Here is a 26528-nt window from a genome sequence, read left to right as displayed (position 1 = left end):
TACACATTACGGCAGACAGCATCCCCCTTTTTTACACAACGGCAGACAACGTGCCCTTGTTACACATAGCGGCAGACAGCGTACATTTTTTTCACATAACGGCAGATAGCCTGCCCTTGTTACACATTACGGCAGACATCGTACACTTTTTACACATTACAGCAGACAGCTTGCCCTTGTTACACATTACAGCAGACAGCTTGCCCTTGTTACACATTATGGCAGACAGCGTGCCCTTGTTACACATAGCGGCAGACAGCGTACACTTTTTACACATAACGGCAGACAGCCTGCCCTTGTTAAACATAGCGGCAGACAGCGTACACTTTTTTCACATAACAGCAGTCAGCCTGCCCTTGTTACACATAATGGCAGACATCGTACACTTTTTACACATTACAGCAGACAGCTTGCCCTTGTTACACATTACAGCAGACAGCTTGCCCTTGTTACACATTATGGCAGACAGCGTGCCCTTGTTACACATTACGGCAGACAGCATCCCCCTTGTTACACATTACGGCAGGCAGATTCCCCCTTGTTACACATTGCGGCAAGCAGATTCCCCCTTTTTACACATTGCGGCAAGCAGCTTCCCCCTTTTTACACATTGCGGCAGGCAGATTCCCCCTTTTTACACATTGCGGCAGGCAGTCCCCCTTTTTACACATAGCTGCAGGCAGATTCCCCCTTTTTACACATAGCGGCAGGCAGATTCCCCCTTTTTACACATTGCGGCAGGCAGTCCCCCTTTTTACACATAGCTGCAGGCAGATTCCCCCTTTTAACACATAGCTGCAGGCAGATTCCCCCCTTTTACACATAGCTGCAGGCAGATTCCCCCTTTTTACACATAGCGGCAGGCAGATTCCCCCTTTTTACACATAGCGGCAGGCAGATTCCCCCTTTTTACACATAGCGGCAGGCAGATTCCCCCTTTTTACACATAGCGGCAGGCAGTCCCAACAAAGAAAGAAAGAGACGAAAGAAAGAAAGAAAGAAAGAAAGAAAGAAAGAAAGAAAGAAAGAAAGAAAGAAGAATTATACTTACCCTCTCCGCTGGCTCAGGCTCCTCGTGCAGCTTGACGATTCCCGGGCAGTAGAGAAGGAGGAGGAGGGAGGTGGAGGAGGGAGCCGCAGCAGCGCTGTGTTATTGGTGGAGGCGCTGCTGCTGCTGCCCCTCTGCTTCACTATAGGCTGTTCTCGGAAGACAGCCTATAGTGAAGCAGAGGGGCAGCAGCAGCGCCTCCACCAGTAACAAAGCGCTGCTGCGGCTCCTTCCTTCACCTCCCTCCTCCTCCTCCTCCCCCCCGTGCCGCTGCTCCTCTCATCTCCAAGCGACCCTCCTCCCTCTTCGTGTGTTACAGAGGCGGCAGCGTGTCTGGTGCTGCGGCTGCTGCCCGTAGTGCCCTGGCCTGATCTGTTCGTTACGACGGGCGGGCGGGCGGCGGGAGTCGCAGGACGCAGACCCGACGGGAGCGCTGGTGTGCGGCTGCGGCATGATACAATGAGTCATTGTGACTCATTGTAATGCCGGCGGCTGTGGGCCCTTGAGTGCGGCGGGGCCCCAGTGCAATGCACTGCCTGCCCTGCCAGTAGTTCCGCCCCTGGTGCCCCCCACTGGTGTGGGCTCCTGCAAGAGAGCCCCAGCGTCATGCAGTGGATTTGGCAGAAGCAGAGGACTCTGCTCCTGCGATCTTGAAGAGGCTTCTTGGAGTCAGCATCAGCATTCCCTTGGTGAATCCACAATGCCCTCCTATCCGAGACTGCCATGAAATTGGCCCGTGAGCACTTGTGCCCGGTGTAGGATTTTTAAATATGTGTAGTTTACTGTATGCAAGGGTTTAAAACCTTTTAGGAACTGAGATCTAAGGTGTATTACATGTAGTTTAAAAAAAAACAAAAAAGGTTTATTTTATGGCAGTAGTTTCCAAACTGGGGTTCTTGCACTGGTAGCATAGTTTGGTGGTCCAGGACCAATTAAAATTATTTATACTTTATTAAATTGGCAAAACCATTCCCTCACAACATAACTGAACCTGAGGATGACATGCTATAAACACAATTTACTTAATTTTATATTTTTTTCTGAATTTCTCAATAAAAAAAACTTTGGCCTAGGGGTGCCGTGAAACAAATTTTGATACTATTTATTTATATAGTGCTCTTTCTCCAACAGGACTCAAGGCGCTTGAGATATGGCTTCTGGAACTGAACACAGGATTCTAAATGTGGCTGTACCAAGGACCTATACAGTGGCATTACAGGTTGAGTATCCCTTATCCAAAATGCTTGGGACCAGAGGAATTTTGGATATCGGATTTTTCTGTATTTTGGAATAATTGCATACCATAACGAGATATTATGGTGATGGGACCTAAATCTAAGCACAGAATGCATTTATGTTTCATATATACCATATACACACAGCCTGAAGGTCATTTTAGCCAATATTTTTTATAACTTTGTGCATTAAACAAAGTGTGTGTACATTCACAGAATTCATTTATGTGTCATATACACCTTATACACACAGTCTGAAGTTCATTTAATACAATATTTTTAATAACTTTTTGAGTATTAAACAAAGTTTGTGTACACTGAGCCATCAAAAAACAAAGGTTTCACTATCTCAGTCTCACTCAAAAAAGTCCGTATTTCGGAATATTCCGTATTTCGGAATATTTGGATATGGGATACTCAACCTGTATTACTTTTTTCTGCTACTGGTTCTTTACCTATGCAAACAAGCATCTGACTTGCCTTTCCTATTGCTTTGTTACATTGCTCACCTGAAATAGTAATACTTAGATAGCTTTCCTCTTGCCATTATAATGCCCTTAATATTATAGTTAGCCTTTGTATTTTTGAGACGTGTATGATTTTGCATTTTTTGGCATTAAATGTTGCCATGTTCTTGACCATTCCTCTAGTCCAGGGGCGGAACTGCCAGAGACAACGGAGTCAGTTGCCGCCGGGCTCCAGCCCTAAAGGGGCTTCCTCCATTGCCCTCCGGCTGTTACGTGCCCTTCCTACTAAATAGACAAAGGCGCTACCAGCAGGGTCTCGCAGTTTGTACATTCCATGCCGTAACACCCTTCTTTCCACCTTTTTCAAGACCCAGCCCAGCAGCCTCGCCGCTGCCACCACCGCTAGCTGCAGCACTGCCAGCGGTGGGGTGCCCCTGCTTCTTCTCACACCACAGATAGCTGGGCAGCACTGCAACTGCCTGCCTGATTGCTCCGCCCCCTTCCGGCTCCCAAGCACCTCTGCTGCCCAGTGATCCAGGAGCCTGCTGCTAGGAAGAAGTGGCCGAGCTTCAGCAAGCGAGTCTGGACACTGGCGGAGGAAGCCATGATAACCAGATAATGGGGAGTGGAGAGCCTGTTCCAAGGTAATACTTTATACAGCTGGTTGAGATCCTGGTCGGTGGATATGGATTCCAAGAAAACCCTGGAGGTGCTTCCTTTCAAGGGAGACACTCTCTTTGGAGAAGACCTCAATAAGATTGTAGCTGATCTGGCTACTGCTAAAACAGCTTGCCTACCTAGTATGACTCCTACCACGCAGAAGGCTAAAAGTACTTTCCCTTGGCCCTTTCATCCTCAAGGTAAAGCGTACCCAAGGTCAGGCATACCCAAAGCAAGCTCATGCTTCCAGACCTGCCAAGCCCAGACTGAAGCAAGCCTGGGCTGCCCATCAGCCTGCTTCCAAAACAGACAAGCCTGCCGCATGACGGTGCAGGCCTCCCTCTGGGGGATCCCAGGGTGGGGGGCCCGACTTCTAGGTTTGGCATAATTCTAAGCTAGAGAATTCTGTTTGGAGCTCACCTTGTACTTTGTGAAGAAATAATCAGCATTGTGGCTGAGCAGATACATGTAGTGTGTGGCTGCAAACTGCATGGATCTGCTGCGTTGTAATGCTGATACTTTTTTTTTCAAAGTACCAATAGCTTTATATAATGTTCACAATTTTTACGCAGGATCAAATAGCTCAATAGGTAGGGGGTTTGATTAGAATTCAACAGGTTATAGGTTTGAATCCTGGGTATGGTAGTTTGAGATGTGTTATTTAATAAAGTATGTTGTTCTGACTGCTGGCATCCTATCACCTGGGATATCATACTAAATAAATGGAGTTGATCAATTTTTTTTTAATTTTTTTTTAAACTAGGGACAATTTCCAGATACTTTTCTTTATAACTGAGATTGCCCCCTGGAACTTCACATCAGTTGACAACTATGCATGAGTGGGCAGTGCTTGCTCTGGATCTGCCCACCCATTTATGTGCCGTCATAAAAGAAAGCACAACTGACAGTTATCCTGGGCGTACACTACACAATTATCTGTTAGGCTATCTATCCAGTCTGGATGGATGGAATGAAAATCTGGTAATGTATAGGAGCAAATGTCAATTAACCATTTGCTCCCAAACACTAGAAAAGTGGTCAAAAATGGTCATTACACAAATTGGTTAAACCCAAAATTTAACCAATTTGTTTAGGGGACCATTTTTGTCCATTTTCTAGTGTTTGAGAGTAAATCGTTGATGGTCATTTGCTCACATAGATAACCGGATTTCTATTCCAACCAGCCAGTGTTGGAGATATGGTCTGCCAGATTACATAATGCATACCAGAGCCATAACTAGACTTTTTGGTGCCCTGTGACAGATAATTATATGCCCCCCCCCCCCTCCCCATTTTTGCAATATGGACAAAAGGCGCATGCCTTGTGGGGAAGGGGCATAACAAGATTGGTCTCAGAGAAAGCACATGAGATATGAAGATATATCTAGTATACTTGACACTCAATGGTTTGTGGTATTGCCGGGGTGCCCTCCTTAAATGCATATACAGTCACACATGGCGTGTTTGTGCAAATGGCATATCAGCAGTCAGCACTAACTGGTGACATGCCATTTGTACAAGTAAGCCATGTGTGACTAATATATAAACATACTTTATTAAATAACACCTCAAACTATCATACCCAGGATTCAAACCTATAACCTGTTGAATTCTAATCAAATACCCTACCCATTGAGCTACTTGATCCTGCATCTATTCTAACCTCCAAAAACAGATTCAGTTGCATTTTCCAGCGTGTTTTGTTTGCGCCTTTGCAAATGTCTTACATCGACAAACTTATTTAGTACTATTTTGCAAATAGGGTTACATTGTCGCAACATTGTGTTCCCTAATTGCTTGATTTTTTTAAATGCAACAATTGATAAAGACACCTGATAATTGCTCTGTGGCGTCTTATTTTGTGTCTACTTCTTATCTACATTTAATTCCCTACCTCTAATCAAGGCATTTTTAAATGCTGGGGGCTGCCAGGACGTGAGGCCTACCTAGACTTTAGATCTGAATTTGAATGTACTTGTGAACTAACTTAATTTCCTACTTCTAAATTCATTCCTAAATTCACTACTTACATTAATCCTGTAGTTGGGCATTTTGAGCCTTCAATTGTGGGCATTGTTTTGTGTCCAGACCAGCAGCTGGTGGTGTGCATTTGCTGGAAAGGCATCGAAGACCTCCGATATGCTGCATCTCCTGATGTGTGTCTCCCTCAAGTGGCTGTCAGCAAATGCATGCTAGACACCCCATTCCAAGCTGATTGTGACATCACGGAACATGCATCATAGAACAGGCATGCTAGAATATGGGTCTTCAACCTGCGACCCTCCAGCTGCTGTGGAACTACATATACCAGCACGCCCTGCCTCAGTTTTAGCATACCTTAATAGCAAAACTGTGGCAGGGCATGCTGGGATGTGTAGTTTCACAGCAGCTGGAGGGCCACAGGATGAAGACCCATGTGCTAGAGCCAAGCCGCAGCTACATTGAATGCTAGCAAGCTGAATGTTTAAATCATTTTTGTTCCGCAGCATTCCAATGCGGAAGATTCCATGGAACCAGAGATTATTCCATTGAGAAGGACATGCTGCCTGGATGACTGCACTGTGCAAATTAAATCACGGAGCCAGTTGGCTTGTGGGTGGCTCTGGTGACTGGGTGGTTGGGTGGGCGGTGTGTCGGAGGTGAAGCACATGCAAATGTATGTGTATCATCCAGCTAGTGAGAGTGAAAACTCATGCAGGAGTGTGCCTGCTTGTCAGTGGGTTATGCACCTTGCCAGGCGTCAAATCTACATGGAGCAGCTGGAGGGGACAAGAGCAGGTTTGCAAAATATAGATAGAAGAGCATATATGCTGGCGCATTCTCCATGATTGTGTCAGCTTATGTTTTGGTGCACTGCACTTTCCTTCACTAAGTTTTAGCCATTTTGGTTAAACGCAAGTGTAGTGGCTTCTCGCCCTTTTGGCTGTGATCTTGTATCGTGGTTGAAGAGTCTGCTGGAGGGATTGTTTTCTTCATTGGCGAGAGACTGAAGATATTCCAGGATGGAAGGCTTGGGAACACTATCCGTTTTTCAGTTGTGGAAGAGTTGAAAGACCGGATTGGACTACATTCTATAGTAAAGGATATCTTTGTATTTATTAATCCTCCCTTTATATGTGTCTGTCTTTCAATAAAGCTTTGGGCTTGTGATTCCCTCACCCTCTTACACTCCACACCCATAGCCTTATTAACTGTTGTATTATTGTATTGTTTAAATGTATAGTGCAGTTCATGATTTATAGTGTAGGCTGGCCTGTGCTGTAGTTCTTGAACTGTACTATACCGACAGCATTTGTATTGTGTTTTGGCTGTGCTGCAACACGGTACTTATGTGTGTAATGTTTATGTATGTTTTTTTGCTTCTTTATGTCAATAAAGACTGCTTTTTCAATCCAATATCTGAAAACAATTAATGTTTATCTTTGATGGCAATAGAAGTGGTATGATATTTGCTGCTTTTGAAAGGCAATATCTGATATGTCCCCTATCTGGGAACCATATATTAAATGGCTTTTCTGAAAAGGGAGATGGGAGAAGAGCTTTCAGTACTTGTAGGACCGATGCTCATTTCCTATTCTAGCCTCCAAAAACAGATTCAGTTGCATTTTCCAGCGTGTTTTGGATGCGCCTTTGCAAATGTCTTACATCGACAAACTTATTTAGTACTATTTTGCAAATAGGGTTACATTGTTGCAACATTGTGTTCCCTAATTGCTTGATTTTTTAAATGCAACAATTGATAAAGACACCTGATAACTGCTCTGTGGAGTCTTATTTTGTGTCTACTTCTTATCTACATTTAATTCTCTACCTCTAATCAAGGCATTTTTAAATGCTGGGGGCTGCCAGGACGTGAGGCCTACCTAGACTTTAGATCTGAATTTGAATGTACTTGTGAACTAACTTAATTTCCTACTTCTAAATTCATTCCTAAATTCACTACTTACATGAATCCTGTAGTTGGGCATTTTGGGACTTCGATTGTGGGCATTGTTTTGTGTCCAGACCAGCAGCAGGTGGTGTGCATTTGCTGGAAAGGCATCGAAGACCTCCGATATGCTGCATCTCCTGATGTGTGTCTCCCTCAAGTGTCTGTCAGCAAATGCCTGCTAGACACCCCATTCCAAGCTGATTGTGACATCACGGTACATGCATCATAGAACAGGCATGCTAGAACATGGGTCTTCAACCTGCGACCCTCCAGCTGCTGTGGAACTACACATCCCAGCATGCCCTGCCTCAGTTTTAGCATACCTTAATAGCAAAACTGTGGCAGGGCATGCTGGGATGTGTAGTTTCACAGCAGCTGGAGGGCCACAGGATGAAGACCCATGTGCTAAAGCCAAGCCGCAGGTACATTGAATGCTAGCAAGCTGAATATTTAAATCCTTTTTGTTCCGCAGCATTCCAATGTGGAAGATTCCATGGAACCAGAGATCCTTCCATTGAGAAGGACATGCTGCCTGGATGACTACACTGTGCAAATTAAATCACGGAGCCAGTTGGTTTGTGGGTGGCTCTGGTGACTGGGTGGTTGGGTGGGTGGTGTGTCGGAGGTGGAGCACATGCAAATGATTGCGTATCATCCAGCTAGTGAGAGAGAAAACTCATGCAGGAGTGTGCCTGCTTGTCAGTGGGTTATGCACCTTGCCAGACGTCAAATCTACATAGAGCAGCTGGAGGGGACAAGAGCAGGTTTGCAAAATATAGATAGAAGAGCATATATGCTGGCACATTCTCCATGATTGTGACAGCTTATGTTTTGGTGCACTGCACTTTCCTCCACTAAGTTTTAGCCATTTTTGTTAAGCTCAAGTGTAGTTGCTTCTCTGCCTTTTGGCTGTGATCTTGTATCGTGGTTGAAGGGTCTGCTGGAGGGAGGGATTGTTTTCTTCATTGGCGAAAGACCAAAGATATTCCAGGATGGAAGGCTTGGGAACACTATCCGTTTTTCAGTTGTGGAAGAGCACAGAGGTCGGATTGGACTACATTCTATAGTAAAGGATACCTTTCTATTTATTGCCCCTCCCCTTATATGTGTCTGTGTTACAATAAAGCTTCGGTCTTGTGATTCCCTCACCCTCTTACACTCCACACACATAGCCTTATTAACTGTTGTATTATTGTATAGTTTAAATGTATAGTGCAGTTCATGATTTATAGTGTAGGCCATAGTTGCCAATTCAGTTTATAACAAGCGGAATTGGGCTTGTTTTTTCTTCTGGTTGCTTATTTTTTGGGGTGGTTGCTTGTTGCTTGTTTTTGGGCTTATAATTTTTTTTGCTGCTTGTTTTTGGGCTTCTTTTGTTTTTAGGTATCACTGATACCGACTTCCAGAGATAATTAGTCATTCATCCATATAACACAGATCCTCACACAGACATACTGTAGGTGAGACGTTGTGGATGAATAGAGTCTTAAAGAAATGATGAGTCATTCATTATGTCTATTGTTGCCGACTGCTGGTTGTGTGTATTCAGTAGGGCTAATTTGTTTTTAACAATGACAACAACAAAGACACTGACCAGACACACAACAGTGAAGCAATTTAGGACCACTTTATGTGGTATTCTTTATGTCAGATATGGTTTAAGACGCTTGGGTATTTGTTGCAAGGATTTTTAAACCAACTACCAATATGCTTCAGCGCTTCAACTCAGGAATATATAACATGGAAGCTTCTATAGACGATGGAGACAGCTCAGATGAATTTGCTTATATCCATTTTACATAAAACCTTTGTAATTCAGTGTGCTATGTACTTTACCTCGCAGTATGCCATCTGCAATGCACTTTACTTCACACAGTGTGCCATGCACTTTACCTCACACAGTGGGGGTCATTCCGAGTTCACTCGCTAGCTGCTTTTAGCAGCATTGCACACGCTAGACCGCCGCCCTCTGGGAGTGTATCTTCGCTTAGCAGAATTGCGAACGAAAGATTAGCAGAATTGCGAATAAATAATTATTTTCAGTTTCTGAGTAGCTCGAGACTTACTCCTACACTGCGATCAGCTCAGCCCGTTTCGTTCCTGGTTTGAAGTCACAAACACGCCCTGCGTTCGGACAGCCACTCCCCCGTTTCTCCAGACACTCCTGCGTTTTATCCTGCACACTCCCAGAAAACGGTAAATTTCCGCCCAGAAACACCCACTTCCTGTCAATCACACTCCGATCACTTCAATGATGAAAATTCTTCGTTCGGACGTGAGTAAATCTACTAAGTTTTGTTCTAAATTACTTAGCGCATGCGCACTGCGTACCATACGCATGCGCATTTTTGCCTTAATCGTTCCGTTGCAAAAATCGGCAACGAGCGAACAACTCGGAATGACCCCCAGTGTGCTATCTGCAATACACTATACTTCACACAGTGTGCCATGCACTTTACCTCACATAGTATGCCATCTGCAATGCACTTTACTTCACACAGTGTACCATGCACTTTACCTCACAGTGTGCCATCTGCAATGCACTTTACCTCTCAGTAATTCCTTTGTTATTTATTGAATTGAGTTACTATTTAATATTTATATATGCATTTATTATTTTGAATTGTCTTAATAATCTTTTGTTTTGTTACCTTGATTTGGCCTCTTAATTTATTTAATAGAAGTACAAAGTTGGATGTTGTAAGATTATTTGTTTTATCTTTCCATAGAATAAATATTTCACAGTGAATACAAATGACCACAGATACAGTATATACAGTTGGCAATTTTCACTTGAGATTTTTCTTTAGAGGAAACATGAAAGCATAGTATCTTAAATTCACAACTCTAACTATAATATTTATAAAAATTCCAGTATTCTTTAAAAGCCAGTTTTGTGCTGATAAATATCATTGTAAAGACCTTAAAGGCAGATTATATAAATAATTATATGTATTTTAATAAGACAAACAATAATGTCTGTTTATATATATATATATATATATATATATATAAAAAAACAACAACCTTGAGTTGGGCTTTTTTTGGGGCTTTTTAGGATTGGTTTGGGCTTGTTTTGGGCTTATTTTTCAGTCATCGGTTGCTTGTTTTCCATTTCAGAGTTGGCAACACTGGTGTAGGCTTGCCTGTGCTGTAGTTCTTGAACTGTACTATACCGACAGCATTTGTATTGTGTTTTGGCTGTGCTGCAACACAGTACTTATGTGTGTAATGTTTATGTATGTTTTTTTGCTTCTTTATGTCAATAAAGACTGCTTTTTCAATCCAATATCTGAAAACAATCAATGTTTATCTTTGATGGCAATAGAAGTGGTATGATATTTGCTGCTTTTGAAAGGCAATATCTGATATGTCCCCTATCTGGGAACCATATATTAAATGGCTTTTCAGAAAAGGAAGATGGTAGAAGAGCTTTCAGTACTCGTTGGACCGATGCACATTTCCTATTCTAGCCTCCAAAAACAGATTCAGTTGCATTTTCCAGTGTGTTTTAAATGCGCCTTTGCAAATGTCTTACATCGACAAACTTATTTAGTACTATTTTGCAAATAGGGTTACATTGTTGCAACATTGTGTTCCCTAATTGCTTGATTTTTTAAATGCAACAATTGATAAAGACACCTGATAACTGCTCTGTGGAGTCTTATTTTGCGTCTACTTCTTATCTACATTTAATTCCCTACCTCTAATCAAGGCATTTTTAAATGCTGGGGGCTGCCAGGACGTGAGGCCTACCTAGACTTTAGATCTGAATTTGAATGTACTTGTGTACTAACTTAATTTCCTACTTCTAAATTCATTCCTAAATTCACTACTTACATGAATCCTGTAGTTGGGCATTTTGGGACTTCGATTGTGGGCATTGTTTTGTGTCCAGACCAGCAGCAGGTGGTGTGCATTTGCTGGAAAGGCATCGAAGACCTCCGATATGCTGCATCTCCTGATGTGTGTCTCCCTCAAGTGGCTGTCAGCAAATGCCTGCTAGATACCCCATTCCAAGCTGATTGTGACTTCACGGAACATGCATCATAGAACAGGCATGCTAGAACATGGGTCTTCAACCTGCGACCCTCCAGCTGCTGTGGAACTACACATCCCAGCATGCCCTGCCTCAGTTTTAGCATACCTTAATAGCAAAACTGTGGCAGGGCATGCTGGGATGTGTAGTTTCACAGCAGCTGGAGGGCCACAGGATGAAGACCCATGTGCTAGAGCCAAGCCGCAGGTACATTGAATGCTAGCAAGCTGAATGTTTAAATCCTTTTTGTTCCGCAGCATTCCAATGCGGAAGATTCCATGGAACCAGAGATTATTCCATTGAGAAGGACATGCTGCCTGGATGACTGCACTGTGCAAATTAAGTTACGGAGCCAGTTGGCTTGTGGGTAGCTCTGGTGACTGGGTGGTTGGGTGGGCGGTGTGTCGGAGGTGGAGCACATGCAAATGAATGTGTATCATCCAGCTAGTGAGAGTGAAAACTCATGCAGGAGTGTGCCTGCTTGTCAGTGGGTTATGCACCTTGCCAGACGTCAAATCTACATGGAGCAGCTGGAGGGGACAAGAGCAGGTTTGCAAAATATAGATAGAAGAGCATATATGCTGGCGCATTCTCCATGATTGTGTCAGCTTATGTTTTGGTGCACTGCACTTTCCTCCACTAAGTTTTAGCTGTTTTGGTTAAACGCAAGTGTAGTTGCTTCTCGCCCTTTTGGCTGTGATCTTGTATCGTGGTTGAAGAGTCTGCTGGAGGGATTGTTTTCTTCATTGGCGAGAGACTGAAGATATTCCAGGATGGAAGGCTTGGGAACACTATCCGTTTTTAAGTTGTGGAAGAGTTGAAAGACCGGATTGGACTACATTCTATAGTAAAGGATATCTTTGTATTTATTAATCCTCCCTTTATATGTGTCTGTCTTTCAATAAAGCTTCGGGCTTGTGATTCCCTCACCCTCTTACACTCCACACCCATAGCCTTATTAACTGTTGTATTATTGTATTGTTTAAATGTATAGTGCAGTTCATGATTTATAGTGTAGGCTGGCCAGTGCTGTAGTTCTTGAACTGTACTATACCGACAGCATTTGTATTGTGTTTTATCTGTGCTGCAACACAGTACTTATGTGTGTAATGTTTATGTATGTTTTTTTGCTTCTTTATGTCAATAAAGACTGCTTTTTCAATCCAATATCTGAAAACAATCAATGTTTATCTTTGATGGCAATAGAAGTGGTATGATATTTGCTGCTTTTGAAAGGCAATATCTGATATGTCCCCTATCTGGGAACCATATATTAAATGGCTTTTCAGAAAAGGGAGATGGTAGAAGAGCTTTCAGTACTTGTAGGACCGATGCACATTTCCTATTCTAGCCTCCAAAAACAGATTCAGTTGCATTTTCCAGCGTGTTTTGGATGCGCCTTTGCAAATGTCTTACATTGACAAACTTATTTAGTACTATTTTGCAAATAGGGTTACATTGTTGCAACATTGTGTTCCCTAATTGCTTGATTTTTTAAATGCAACAATTGATAAAGACACCTGATAACTGCTCTGTGGAGTCTTATTTTGTGTCTACTTTTTATCTACATTTAATTCTCTACCTCTAATCAAGGCATTTATAAGTGCTGGGGGCTGCCAGGACGTGAGGCCTACCTAGACTTTAGATCTGAATTTGAATGTACTTGTGTACTAACTTAATTTCCTACTTCTAAATTCATTCCTAAATTCACTACTTACATGAATCCTGTAGTTGGGCATTTTGGGACTTCGATTGTGGGCATTGTTTTGTGTCCAGACCAGCAGCAGGTGGTGTGCATTTGCTGGAAAGGCATCGAAGACCTCCGATATGCTGCATCTCCTGATGTGTGTCTCCCTCAAGTGGCTGTCAGCAAATGCCTGCTAGACACCCCATTCCAAGCTGATTGTGACACCACGGTACATGCATCATAGAACAGGCATGCTAGAACATGGGTCTTCAACCTGCGACCCTCCAGCTGCTGTGGAACTACACATCCCAGCATGCCCTGCCTCAGTTTTAGCATACCTTAATAGCAAAACTGTGGCAGGGCATGCTGGGATGTGTAGTTTCACAGCAGCTGGAGGGCAACAGGATGAAGACCCATGTGCTAAAGCCAAGCCGCAGGTACATTGAATGCTAGCAAGCTGAATATTTAAATCCTTTTTATTCCGCAGCATTCCAATGTGGAAGATTCCATGGAACCAGAGATCCTTCCATTGAGAAGGACATGCTGCCTGGATGACTACACTGTGCAAATTAAATCAAGGAGCCAGTTGGCTTGTGGGTGGCTCTGGTCACTGGGTGGTTGGGTGGGTGGTGTGTCGGAGGTGGAGCACATGCAAATGATTGTGTATCATCCAGCTAGTGAGAGAGAAAACTCATGCAGGAGTGTGCCTGCTTGTCAGTGGGTTATGCACCTTTCCAGACGTCAAATCTACATGGAGCAGCTGGAGAGGACAAGAGCAGGTTTGCAAAATATAGACAGAAGAGCTCTCCAGCCTAGTTTGCTGTCTGTTTCCACTTCTCTTTTCTTGAGCCGCTCCCTTCTATGCCCTTGCGCACTATCCTGACTTCTCCCATCTGCTTACTTTGTGCCTTCCAACGCACAATGCGAACTACAGGTAGTGCTGCAGGGCCCACACCCTTTTACTTGCCATACAGAGCAGCTCTGGAGCTGTTACAGTGCCCAGCTTCTGCAAGAAATCAGCTTGAATGCTTCAGGGGCTGGGGCATAGCCAACATGAGCCCCACACCGAAGGAGGGTGGAGGTGTTTAATGCGAACTAGGGGTCATCCAAGCGCCGCAAAAGGCCGCCATGCCCTGCACGCCCCTTTTCTCTTTTCATATGCAGACGAGGGTTGAAGCCAAATTTGACCCACTGCTTGGATGACATCACCATATGCAAATCCATCTGCTGCAGGCCTTCCCCCAGGAATGCTTGCACTAGTTGTTGCATTTGGTTTGTTGTTTGGGGGTGCTTCAGTATTAGGCAGCCTTCTGCCCTCCCATGTTCATCTGAAAATATGTGTTCTCCCTGCAGTTGTTGTCCCCAGATGAGAGTTCCCTTGTGCTGCCTCAGTTGAATCTTCTTTACTTGACAGAGATGTGCCTGAGCAGCGGCCCTCCCCAGCCCTATCCCAAATCATACTTATTTTGCATAGGAGATACCATGGTCATGAAGATCGTTCTCCCAGGGTGAGGTTCATTCATTGCATTCTGGGTATGCTGACCCCTGTGATTTCCCCAAATGTGGGAAACTTGACTGCATTATTTGTGGTAGTGGGGGACTGTGTTTGTGCTTTCCTCTGGTCAGCTCTGGTAAAAGTCAGATTTCTTTATCTCAGATCTTCCTCTAGCCTTGTTCTTCTTTCGAGAGTACAATTGTGCTGCCTCAGTTGGATCTCCTTTACTTGACAGGGGGGTGCCCAAGCAGCGACCCTCCCCAGCTCTAGCCCAACTCCTACTTACCTGCCAGGTGAGATACTATGATCATGAAGGTGCTTCTCCCAGGGCAAGGCTCACCCATTGCACTCTGGGTGTGCTGCCCCTGTGATTTCCCCAAATATGGGAAACTTGACTGCATAATTTGTGTTTCCACTGGTCGGCTTTTATATAATTCAGATCTCTTTGTCTCAGGTCTCTCTCCAGCCTAGTTTGCAGTCTGTTTCCACTTCTTCTTTTTTTGAGCCCCTCCCTTCTATACCCTTGTGCACTATCCTGACTTCTCCTCCTGTCTGCTTACTTTGTGCCTTCCAATGCACAATGCAAACTACAGGTAGTGCTGCAGGGCCCACAAACTTTTACTTGCATTACAGAGCAGCTCTGGAGCTGTTACAGTGCCAAGCTGCTGCAAGAAATCAGCTTGAATGCTTCAGGGGCTGGGGCATTGCCAACATGAGCCCCACACCGAAGGAGGGTGGGGGTGTTTAATGCGAACTAAGGGTCATCCAAGCGCCGCAAAAGGCCGCCATTCCCTGCATACCCCTTTTCTCTTTTCATATGCAGATGAGGGTTCCAGCCAACTTTGGCCCACTGCTTGGATGACATCACTGTATGCAAATCCGTCTTCTGCTGACCTTCCCCCAGGAATGCTTGTACTAGTTGTTGCATTTGGTTTGTTGTTTGGGGGTGCTTCAGTATTAGGCAGCCTTCTGCCCTCCCATGTTCATCTGAAAATATGTGTTCTCCCTGCAGTTGTTGTCCCCAGATGAGAGTTCCCTTGTGCTGCCTCAGTTGAATCTCCTTTACTTGACAGAGATGTGCCTGAGCAGCGGCCCTCCCCAGCCCTATCCCAAATCATACTTATTTTGCATAGGAGATATCATGGTAATGAAGACTGTTATCCCAGGGTGAGGTTCATTCATTGCATTTTGGGTATGCTGACCCCTGTGATTTCCCCAAATGTGGGAAACTCGACTTCATTATTTGTGGTAGTGGGGGACTGTGTTTGTGCTTTCCTCTGGTCAGCTCTGGTAAAAGTCAGATTTATTTGTCTCAGATCTTCCTCTAGCCTTGTTCTTCTTTCGAGAGTTCCCTTGTGCTGACTCACTTGGATCTCCTTCACTTGACAGGGAAGTGCCCGAGCAGTGACCCTACCCAGCTCTAGCCCAACTCCTACTTACCTGCCAGGTGAGATACTATGATCATGAAGGTGCTTCTCCCAGGGCAAGGCTCACCCATTGCACTCTGGGTGTGCTGCTCTTGCGATTTCCCCAAATGTGGGAAACTTGACTGCATAATTTGTGTTTCCCCTGGTCGGCTCTCGTATAATTCAGATCTCTTTGTCTCAGGTCTCTCTCCAGCCTAGTTTGCTGTCTGTTTCCACTTCTCTTTTCTTGAGCCGCTCCCTTCTATGCCCTTGCGCACTATTATGACCTCTCCTGTCTGCTTACTTTGTGCCTTCCAACGTCAATGCAAACTACAGGTAGTGCTGCAGGGCCCTCACCCTTTTACATGCTTTACAGAGCAGCTCTGGAGCTGTTACAGTGCCCAGCTGCTGCAAGAAATCAGCTTGAATGCTTCAGGGGCTGGGGCATAGCCAACATGAGCCCCACACCGAAGGAGGGTGGAGGTGTTTAATGTGAATTAGGGGTCATCCAAGCGCCGCAAAAGGCCGCCATGCCCAGCACATACCTTTTTTCTTTTCATATGCAGACGAGGGTTGAAGCCAACTTTGACCCACTGCTTGGATGACATCACCATATGCAAATCCATCTGCTGCAGGCCTTCCCCCAGGAATGCTTGCACTAGTTGTTGCATTTGGTTTATTGTTTGGGGGTGCTTCAGTATTAGGCAGCCTTCTGCCCTCCCATGTTCATCTGAAAATATGTGTTCTCCCTGCAGTTGTTGTCCCCAGATGAGAGTTCCCTTGTGCTGCCTCAGTTGAATCTCCTTTACTTGACAGAGATGTGCCTGAGCAGCGGCCCTCCCCAGCTCTATCCCAAATCATACTTATTTTGCATAGGAGATACCATGCTCATGAAGATTGTTCTCCCAGGTTGAGGTTCATTCATTGCATTCTGGGTATGCTGACCCCTGTGATTTCCCCAAATGTGGGAAACTTGACTGCATTATTTGTGGTAGTGGGGGACTGTGTTTGTGCTTTCCTCTGGTCAGCTCTGGTAAATGTCAGATTTCTTTGTCTCAGATCTTCCTCTAGCCTTGTTCTTCTTTCAAGAGTTCCCTTGTGCTGCCTCAGTTGGATCTCCTTCACTTGACAGGGGGGTGCCCGAGCTGCGACCCTCCCCAGCTCTAGCCCAACTCCTACTTACCTGCCAGGTGAGATACTATGATCATGTAGGTGCTTCTCCCAGGGCAAGGCTCACCCATTGCACTCTGGGTGTGCTGCCCCTGTGATTTCCCCAAATGTGGGAAACTTGACTGCATAATTTGTGTTTCCCCTGGTCGGCTCTCGTATAATTCAGATCTCTTTGTCTCAGGTCTCTCTCCAGCCTAGTTTGCTGTCTGTTTCCACTTCTCTTTTCTTGAGCCGCTCCCTTCTATGCCCTTGCGCACTATTCTGACCTCTCCTGTCTGTATACTTTGTGCCTTCCAACGCACAATGCAAACTACAGGTAGTGCTGCAGAGCCCACACCCTTTTACATGCTTTACAGAGCAGCTCTGGAGCTGTTACAGTGCCCAGCTGCTGCAAGAAATCAGCTTGAATGCTTCAGGGGCTGGGGCATAGCCATCATGAGCCCCACACCGAAGGAGGGTGGAGATGTTTAATGCGAATTAGGGGTCATCCAAGCGCCGCAAAAGGCCGCCATTCCCTGCACATCCCTTTTTTCTTTTCATATGCAGACGAGGGTTGAAGCCAACTTTGACCCACTGCTTGGATGACATCACCATATGCAAATCCATCTGCTGCAGGCCTTCCCCAGGAATGCTTGCACTAGTTGTTGCATTTGGTTTGTTGTTTGGGGGTGCTTCAGTATTAGGCAGCCTTCTGCCCTCCCATGTTCATCTGAAAATATGTGTTCTCCCTGCAGTTGTTGTCCCAAGATGAGAGTTCCCTTGTGCTGCCTCAGTTGAATCGCCTTTACTTGACAGAGATGTGCCTGAGCAGCGGCCCTCCCCAGCCCTATCCCAAATCATACTTATTTTGCATAGGAGATACCATGGTCATGAAGATTGTTCTCCCATGGTGAGGTTCATTCATTGCATTCTGTTTATGCTGACCCCTGTGATTTCCCCAAATGTTGGAAACTCGACTGCATTATTTGTGGTAGTGGGGGGCTGTGTTTGTGCTTTCCTCTGGTCAGCTCTGGTAAAAGTCAGATTTCTTTGTCTCAGATCTTCCTCTAGCCTTGTTCTTCTTTCGAGAGTTCCCTTGTGCTGCCTCAGTTGGATCTCCTTCACTTGACAGGGGGGTGCCCGAGCAGCGACCCTCCCCAGCTCTAGCCCAACTCCTACTTACCTGCCAGGTGAGATCCTATGATCATGTAGGTGCTTCTCCCAGGGCAAGGCTCACCCATCGCACTCTGGGTGTGCTGCCCCTGTGATTTCCCCAAATGTGGGAAACTTGACTGCATAATTTGTGTTTCCCCTGGTCGGCTCTCGTATAATTCAGATGTATTTGTCTCAGGTCTCTCTCCAGCCTAGTTTGCTGTCTGTTTCCACTTCTCTTTTCTTGAGCCGCTCCCTTCTATGCCCTTGCGCTCTATCCTGACTTCTCCCGTCTGCTAACTTTGTGCCTTCCAACGCACAATGCGAACTACAGGTAGTGCTGCAGGGCCCACACCCTTTTACTTGCCTTACAGAGCAGCTCTGGAGCTGTTACAGTGCCCAGCTGCTGCAAGAAATCAGCTTGAATGCTTCAGGGGCTGGGGCATAGCCAACATGAGCCCCACACCGAAGGAGGGTGGAGGTGTTTAATGCGAACTAGGGGTCATCCAAGCGCCGCAAAAGGCCGCCATGCCCTGCACGCCCCTCTTCTCTATTCATATGCAGATGAGTGTTGAAGCCAACTTTGACCCACTGCTTGGATGACATCACCATATGCAAATCCATCTGCTGCAGGCCTTCCCCCAGGAATGCTAGCACTAGTTGTTGCATTTGGTTTGTTGTTTGGGGGTGCTTCAGTATTAGGCAGCCTTCTGCCCTCCCATGTTCATCTGAAAATATGTGTTCTCCCTGCAGTTGTTGTCCCCCGATGAGAGTTCCCTTGTGCTGCCTCAGTTGAATCTCCTTTACTTGACAGAGATGTGCCTGAGCAGCGGCCCTCCCCAGCTCTATCCCAAATCATACTTATTTTGCATAGGAGATACCATGGTCATGAAGATTGTTTTCCCAGGGTGAGGTTCATTCATTGCATTCTGGGTATGCTGACCCCTGTGATTTCCCCAAATGTGGGAAACTGGACTGCATTATTTGTGGTAGTGAGGGACTGTGTTTGTGCTTTCCTCTGGTCAGCTCTGGTAAAAGTCAGATTTCTTTGTCTCAGATCTTCCTCTAGCCTTGTTCTTCTTTTGAGAGTTCCCTTGTGCTGCCTCAGTTGGATCTCCTTCACTTGACAGGGGGGTGCCCGAGCAGCGACCCTCCCCAGCTCTAGCCCAGCTCCTACTTACCTGCCAGGTGAGATACTATGATCATGAAGGTGCTTCTCCCAGGGCAAGGCTCACCCATTGCACTCTGGGTGTGCTACTCCTGCGGTTTCCCCAAATGTTGGACACTTGACTGCATAATTTGTGTTTCACCTGGTCGGCTCTCGTATAATTCAGATCTCTTTGTCTCAGGTCTCTCTCCAGCCTAATTTGCAGTCTGTTTCCACTTCTCTTTTCTTGAGTTGCTCCCTTCTATGCCCTTGCGCACTATCCTGACTTCTCCCGTCTGCTTACTTTGTGCCTTCCAACACACAATGCAAACTACAGGTAGTGCTGCAGGGCCCACACCCTTTTACTTGCCTTACAGAGCAGCTCTGGAGCTGTTACAGTGCCCAGCTGCTGCAAGAAATCAGCTTGAATGCTTCAGGGGCTGGGGCATAGCCATCATGAGCCCCACACCGAAGGAGGGTGGAGGTGTTTAATGCGAACTAGGGGTCATCCAAGCACCGCAAAAGGCCGCCATGCCCTGCATGCCAATTTTATCTTTTCATATGCAGACGAGGGTTGAAGCCAACTTTGACCCACTGTTTGGATGACATCACCATATGCAAATCCATATGCTGCAGGCCTTCCCCCAGGAATGCTTGCACTAGTTGTTGCATTTGGTTTGTTGTTTGGGGGTGCTTCAGTATTAGGCAGCCTTCTGCCCTCCCATGTTCATCTGAAAATATGTGTACCTCCTGCAGTTGTTGTCCCCAGATGAGAGTTCCCTTGTGCTGCCTCAGTTGAATCTCCTTTACTTGACAGAGATGTGCCTGAGCAGCGGCCCTCTCCAGCCCTATCCCAAATCATACTTATTTTGCATAGGAGATACCATGGTCATGAAGATTGTTCTCCCAGGGTGAGGTTCATTCATTGCATTCTGGGTATGCTGACCCCTGTTATTTTCCCAAATGTGGTAAACTTGACAGCATTATTTGTGGTAGTGGGGGACTGTGTTTGTGCTTTCCTCTGGTCAGCTCTGGTAAAAGTCAGATTTCTTTGTCTCAGATCTTCCTCTAGCCTTGTTCTTCTTTCGAGAGTTCCCTTGTGCTGCCTCAGTTGGATCTCCTTCACTTGACAGGGGGGTGCCCGAGCAGCGACCCTCCCCAGCTCTAGCCCAACTCCTACTTACCTGCTAGGTGAGATACTATGATCATGAAGGTGCTTCTCCCAGGGCAAGGCTCACCAATTGCACTCTGGGTGTGCTGCTCCTGCGATATCCCCAAATGTGGGAAACTTGACTGCATAATTTGTGTTTCCCCTGGTCGGCTCTCGTATAATTCAGATCTCTTTGTCTCATGTCTTTCTCCAGCCTAGTTTGCTGTCTGTTTACACTTCTCTTTTCTTGAGCCACTCCCTTCTATGCCCTTGCGCACTATCTTGACTTCTCCCGTCTGCTTACTTTGTGCCTTCCAACGCACAATGCGAACTACAGGTAGTGCTGCAGGGCCCACACCCTTTTAGTTGCCTTACAGAGCAGCTCTGGAGCTATTACAGTGCCCAGCTGCTGCAAGTAATCAGCTTTTTACACTTTCTCTTGGTTCTATATATATATTTTTTTATTTTTATTTTATTTTTTCCCCCTCCTTCTCCCAAAAGGCCCCCCTCCCTCCCCCCCCCTCCCTGTTTTAAATTTTAAAATCTTTAAATATTTAAATCTTCGAATCCTTAAATTGTCTGTTTAATATTTATTTTTTCTTCAATTCTTTTTGTTGTTTAAACAGCAATGTAGTTATTCCAGGGGTTAAAATAATGAAATATAGAAATAATATTAACAAAAATTAAAGGTAAAAATGAATTGATAGAATGATCCCATTAAAAGTAAATAAATAATATGGATGTTAAGCTGAGCGGGTTGGATTCGAACATGGGACTAGCTGCATAGAGTGCATTTGATGTTTCCCCTGCGCCACAAGAACTGCTTTAGTAGTGGCATGGATTTATGTTACCCTAAAAGGTTTTATATAAGTAAATGGGGATCCTTAGTGCTGAGTCTCTGAATTATGTATATGTGATTATAGATATGAGGTATTGATTGAAAGATTATAGGTTAATTTGTATATAGATTATATATTTTCTGTTATTTTTTAAACCACCTTGTTGCTTATTTTATATATTATTTTTATTCACCATGTTGCTTATTTTTATATTATGAAATGCCTTTATATGTGCAATTGCAATTAGAAAGTTGTTCCATATGTGAGTCATTACATGTATGCATCCAATTAGTACATGTATGTATCCAATCAACTAATTAGTAATGCTATTGGTCCGGTGCATTTTAAAAAGAGCCTGCTAGGCTGCTGATGTATCCTCTGACGAAACCGCTCTTGGATAACAGCGGAGAAACGCGTAAGAAAGGTGATTACCGGACACTCTGATTGCTGAGATATAAGCCCGTTCATGAACGAGCTACATCACGGCGGACGTCTGATGTAAAGACAGCGGTGAAGGGGAAAAAGCAATTTGAGACCGAGCAAAAGGAGGTCTCTACCCCACGGCAGGGAGAAATATCCCGACCGCGAGTGCCAATAAGATCCAGCCACGGTTAACGGGGGTCGTAGCATACCGCTGTGTTTCACCAACCATCACAGCGCTCTCCCCCTGTTTTCTTTCATTACTCACGTGAGTTACATATGAACTTTAACTGCAGTAAATAATAAGAATTTACTTACCGATAATTCTATTTCTCATAGTCCGTAGTGGATGCTGGGGACTCCGTAAGGACCATGGGGAATAGCGGCTCCGCAGGAGACTGGGCACATCTAAAGAAAGCTTTAGGACTATGTGGTGTGCACTGGCTCCTCCCCCTATGACCCTCCTCCAAGCCTCAGTTAGGATACTTTGCCCGGACGAGCGTACACAATAAGGAAGGATTTTGAATCCCGGGTAAGACTCATACCAGCCACACCAATCACACCGTACAACCTGTGATCTGAACCCAGTTAACAGCATGATAACAGAGGAGCCTCTGAAAAGATGGCTCCCAACAATAATAACCCGATTTTTGTAACAATAACTATGTACAAGTATTGCAGACAATCCGCACTTGGGATGGGCGCCCAGCATCCACTACGGACTATGAGAAATAGAATTATCGGTAAGTAAATTCTTATTTTCTCTGACGTCCTAAGTGGATGCTGGGGACTCCGTAAGGACCATGGGGATTATACCAAAGCTCCCAAACGGGCGGGAGAGTGCGGATGACTCTGCAGCACCGAATGAGAGAACTCCAGGTCCTCCTCAGCCAGGGTATCAAATTTGTAGAATTTAGCAAACGTGTTTGCCCCTGACCAAGTAGCTGCTCGGCAAAGTTGTAAAGCCGAGACCCCTCGGGCAGCCGCCCAAGATGAGCCCACTTTCCTTGTGGAACGGGCTTTTACAGATTTTAGCTGTGGCAGGCCTGCCACAGAATGTGCAAGCTGAATTGTACTACAAATCCAACGAGCAATAGTCTGCTTAGAAGCAGGAGCACCCAGCTTGTTGGGTGCATACAGGATAAACAGCGAGTCAGATTTCCTGACTCCAGCCGTCCTGGAAACATATTTTCAGGGCCCTGACAACATCCAGCAACTTGGATTCCTCCAAGTCCCTAGTAGCCGCAGGCACCACAATAGGTTGGTTCAGGTGAAAACGCTGGAACCACCTTAGGGAGAAACTGGGGACGAGTCCTCAATTCCGCCCTGTCCGAATGGAAAATCAGATAAGGGCTTTTACAGGATAAAGCCGCCAATTCTGACACGCGCCTGGCCCAGGCCAGGGCCAACAGCATGACCACTTTCCATGTGAGATATTTTAACTCCACAGATTTAAGTGGTTCAAACCAATGTGACTTTTGGAACCCAAACTACATTGAGATCCCAAATTGCCACTGGAGGCACAAAAGGAGGCTGTATATGCAGTACCCCTTTTACAAACGTCTAAACTTCAGGGACTGAAGCTAGTTCTTTTTTGGAAGAAAATTGACAGGGCCGAAATCTGAACCTTAATGGACCCCAATTTCAGGCCCATAGACACTCCTGTTTGCAGGAAATGTAGGAATCGACCCAGTTGAATTTCCTCCATCGGGCCTTACTGGCCTCGCACTACGCAACATATTTTCGCCAATTGCGGTGATAATGTTTTTGCGGTTACATCCTTCCTGGCTTTAGATCAGGATATGGATGACTTCATCCGGAATGCCTTTTTTCCTTCAGGATCCGGTGTTCAACCGGCATGCCGTCAAACGCAGCCGCGGTAAGTCTTGGAACAGACAGGGTCCTTGCTGGAGCAGGTCCCTTCTTAGAGGTAGAGGCCACGGATCCTCCGTGAGCATCTCTTGAAGTTCCGGTTACCAAGTCCTTCTTGGCCAATCCGGAGCCACGAATATAGTGCTTTCTCCTCTCCATCTTATCAATCTCAGTACCTTGGGTATGAGAGGCAGAGGAGGGAACACATACACTGACTGGTACACCCACGGTGTTACCAGAGCGTCTACAACTATTGCCTGAGGGTCTCTTGACCTGGCGCAATACCTGTCGAGTTTTTTAATCATGTGGACGACTTCTGGGTGAAGTCCCCACTCTCCCGGGTGGAGGTCGTGCTGAGGAAGTCTGCTTCCCAGTTGTCCACTCCCGGAATGAATACTGTTGACAGTGCTATCACATGATTTTCCGCCCAGCGAAGAATCCCTGCAGCTTCTGCCATTGCCCTCCTGCTTCTTGTGCCACCCTGTCTGTTTACGTGGGTGACTGCCATGATGTTGTCCGACTGGATCAACACCGGCTGACCTTGAAGCAGAGGTCTTGCTAAGCTTAGAGCATTGTAAATGGCCCTTAGCTTCAGGATATTTATGTGAAGTGATGTATCCAGGCTTGACCCTAAGCCCTGGATATTCCTTCCCTGTGTGACTGCTCACCAGCCTCGCAGGCTGGCATCCGTGGTCACCAGGACCCAGTTCTGAATGCCGAATCTGCGGCCCTCTAGAAGATGAGCACTCTGCAACCACCACAGGATGGATACCCTTGTCCTTGGTGATAGGGTTATCCGCTGATGCATCTGAAAATGCGACCCGGACCATTTGTCCAGTAGGTTCCACTGGAAAGTTCTTGCGTGGAATCTAACGAATGGGATTGCTTCGTAGGAAGCCACCATTTTTACCCAGAACCCTTGTGCATTGATGCACTGAGACTTGGTTCGGTTTTAGGAGGTTCCTGACTAGCTCGGATAACTCCCTGGCTTTCTCTTCCGGGAGAAACACCTTTTTTCTGGACTGTGTCCAGGAACATCCCTAGGAAACAGAAGACAAGTCGTCGGAACCAGCTGCGATTTTGGAATATTGAGAATCCAATCGTGCTGCCGCAACACTACCTGAGATAGTGCTACACCGACTTCCAACTGTTCCCTGGATCTTACCCTTATCAGGGAATCGTCCAAGTAAGGGATAACTAAAATTCCCTTCCTTCGAAGGGATATCATTTCGGCCATTACCTTGGTAAAGACCCGGGGTGCCGTAGACCATCCCTACGGCAGCGTCTGAACTGATAGTGACAGTTCTGTACCATAACCTGAGGTACCCTTGGTGAGAAGGGTAAATTTTGACATGAAGGTAAGCATCCTTGATGTCCCGAGACATCATGTAGTCCCCTTCTTCCAGGTTCGCAATCACTGCTCTGAGTGACTCAATCTTGAATTTGAACCTCTGTATGTAAGTGTTCAAAGATTTTAGATTTTAGATTTAGAATCGGTCTCACCGAGCCGTCTGGCTTCGGTACCACAATAGTGTGGAATAATACCCCGTTCCCTGTTGCAGGAGGGGTACCTTGATTATCACCTGCTGGGAATACAGCTTGTGAATGGCTTCCAAAACTGCCTCCCTGTCAGAGGGAGACGTCGGTAAAGCCGACTTTTGGAAACGGCGAGGGGGAGACGTCTCGAATTCCAATATGTACCCTTGAGATATTACCTGAAGGATCCAGGGGTCTACTTGCGAGTGAGCCCACTGCGCACTGAAATTCATTGAGAACGGGCCCCCACCGTGCCTGAGCTTGTAAGGCCCTAGCGTCATACTGAGGGCTTGGCAGAGGCGGGAAAGGGTTTCTGTTCCTGGGAACTGGCTAATCTCTTCAGCCTTTTTCCTCTCCCTCTGTCACGAGCAGAAAAGAGGAACCTTTTGTCCGCTTGCCAACAAAGGACTGCGCCTGATAATACAGCGTCTTATTTTGAGAGGCGACCTGGGGTACAAACGTGGATTTCCCAGTTGTTGCCGTGGCCACCAGGTCTAAAATACCGACCCCAAATGTCCCCTTTCAAAGGCAATACTTCCAAATGCCGTTTGGAATCCGCATCACCTGACCATTTTACTGGTAGAATTGGACAACGCACTTATACTTGATGCCAGTCGGCAAATATTCCGCTGTGCATCATGCATATATAGAAATGCATCTTTTAAATGCTCTATAGGCAATAATATACTATCCTTATCTAGGATATCAATATTTCCAGTCAGGGAATCCGACCATGCCAACCCAGCACTGCACCTCCAGGCTGAGGCGATTGCTGGTCGCAGTATAACACCAGTATGTGTGTGAATACATTTTTGGATACCCTCCTGCTTTCTATCAGCAGGATCCTTAAGGGCGGCCATCTCATGAGAGGGTAGAGCCCTTGTTCTTACAAGCGTGTGAGCGCCTTATCCCCCCTAGGGGGTGTTTCCCAACGCACCCTAACCTCTGGCGGGAAAGGGTATACAGCCAATACTTTTTAAGAAATTATCAATTGTTATCGGGGGGAAACCCACGCATCATCACACACCTCATTTTATTTCTCAGATTCAGGAAAACTACAGGTAGTTTTTCCCTCACCGAACATAATACCCCTTTTTGGTGGTACTCGTATTATCAGAAATGTATAAAACATTTTCCATTGTCTCAATCATGTAACGTGTGGCCCTACTGGAAATCACGGTTGTCTCTTCACCGTCGACACAGGAGTCAGTATCCGTGTCGGCGTCTGTATCTGCCATCTGAGGTAACGGGCGCTTTAGAGCCCCTGACGGCCTATGAGACGTCTGGACAGGCAC

General features: G+C 45.7%; 12 non-coding genes across 12 annotated transcripts; all 12 read left to right on the top strand.

The window, feature by feature from the left end:
• Positions 1-14524: 14524 nt before the first annotated feature.
• On the top strand, positions 14525-14688 carry LOC135021118 (U1 spliceosomal RNA). Its single transcript, XR_010218433.1, has one exon. It is a non-coding gene; the product is annotated as a U1 spliceosomal RNA (small nuclear RNA).
• Positions 14689-14840: 152 nt separating this feature from the next.
• Positions 14841-15003, top strand: LOC135021080 (U1 spliceosomal RNA). Its single transcript, XR_010218397.1, has one exon. It is a non-coding gene; the product is annotated as a U1 spliceosomal RNA (small nuclear RNA).
• A 675-nt stretch (positions 15004-15678) lies between these two features.
• Positions 15679-15842, top strand: LOC135021052 (U1 spliceosomal RNA). Its single transcript, XR_010218372.1, has one exon. It is a non-coding gene; the product is annotated as a U1 spliceosomal RNA (small nuclear RNA).
• Positions 15843-15994: 152 nt separating this feature from the next.
• On the top strand, positions 15995-16157 carry LOC135021070 (U1 spliceosomal RNA). The gene has a single exon (XR_010218387.1). It is a non-coding gene; the product is annotated as a U1 spliceosomal RNA (small nuclear RNA).
• A 670-nt stretch (positions 16158-16827) lies between these two features.
• On the top strand, positions 16828-16991 carry LOC135021146 (U1 spliceosomal RNA). Its single transcript, XR_010218460.1, has one exon. It is a non-coding gene; the product is annotated as a U1 spliceosomal RNA (small nuclear RNA).
• Positions 16992-17143: 152 nt separating this feature from the next.
• Positions 17144-17306, top strand: LOC135021082 (U1 spliceosomal RNA). Its single transcript, XR_010218399.1, has one exon. It is a non-coding gene; the product is annotated as a U1 spliceosomal RNA (small nuclear RNA).
• Positions 17307-17976: 670 nt separating this feature from the next.
• On the top strand, positions 17977-18140 carry LOC135021047 (U1 spliceosomal RNA). The gene has a single exon (XR_010218367.1). It is a non-coding gene; the product is annotated as a U1 spliceosomal RNA (small nuclear RNA).
• A 152-nt stretch (positions 18141-18292) lies between these two features.
• On the top strand, positions 18293-18455 carry LOC135021098 (U1 spliceosomal RNA). Its single transcript, XR_010218413.1, has one exon. It is a non-coding gene; the product is annotated as a U1 spliceosomal RNA (small nuclear RNA).
• Positions 18456-19126: 671 nt separating this feature from the next.
• LOC135021045 (U1 spliceosomal RNA) lies at positions 19127-19290 on the top strand. Its single transcript, XR_010218365.1, has one exon. It is a non-coding gene; the product is annotated as a U1 spliceosomal RNA (small nuclear RNA).
• A 152-nt stretch (positions 19291-19442) lies between these two features.
• LOC135021091 (U1 spliceosomal RNA) lies at positions 19443-19605 on the top strand. The gene has a single exon (XR_010218409.1). It is a non-coding gene; the product is annotated as a U1 spliceosomal RNA (small nuclear RNA).
• Positions 19606-20276: 671 nt separating this feature from the next.
• On the top strand, positions 20277-20440 carry LOC135021039 (U1 spliceosomal RNA). Its single transcript, XR_010218360.1, has one exon. It is a non-coding gene; the product is annotated as a U1 spliceosomal RNA (small nuclear RNA).
• Positions 20441-20592: 152 nt separating this feature from the next.
• LOC135021101 (U1 spliceosomal RNA) lies at positions 20593-20755 on the top strand. The gene has a single exon (XR_010218416.1). It is a non-coding gene; the product is annotated as a U1 spliceosomal RNA (small nuclear RNA).
• The last annotated feature ends 5773 nt before the right edge of the window (positions 20756-26528 follow it).

The sequence above is a fragment of the Pseudophryne corroboree genome, unplaced genomic scaffold (assembly GCF_028390025.1).
Source record: "Pseudophryne corroboree isolate aPseCor3 unplaced genomic scaffold, aPseCor3.hap2 scaffold_367, whole genome shotgun sequence".
In the NCBI taxonomy this organism is placed as follows: domain Eukaryota; kingdom Metazoa; phylum Chordata; class Amphibia; order Anura; family Myobatrachidae; genus Pseudophryne; species Pseudophryne corroboree.
The sequence above is the reverse complement of the archived record's forward strand: the minus strand, read 5'-3'. Positions and strand labels throughout refer to the sequence as shown.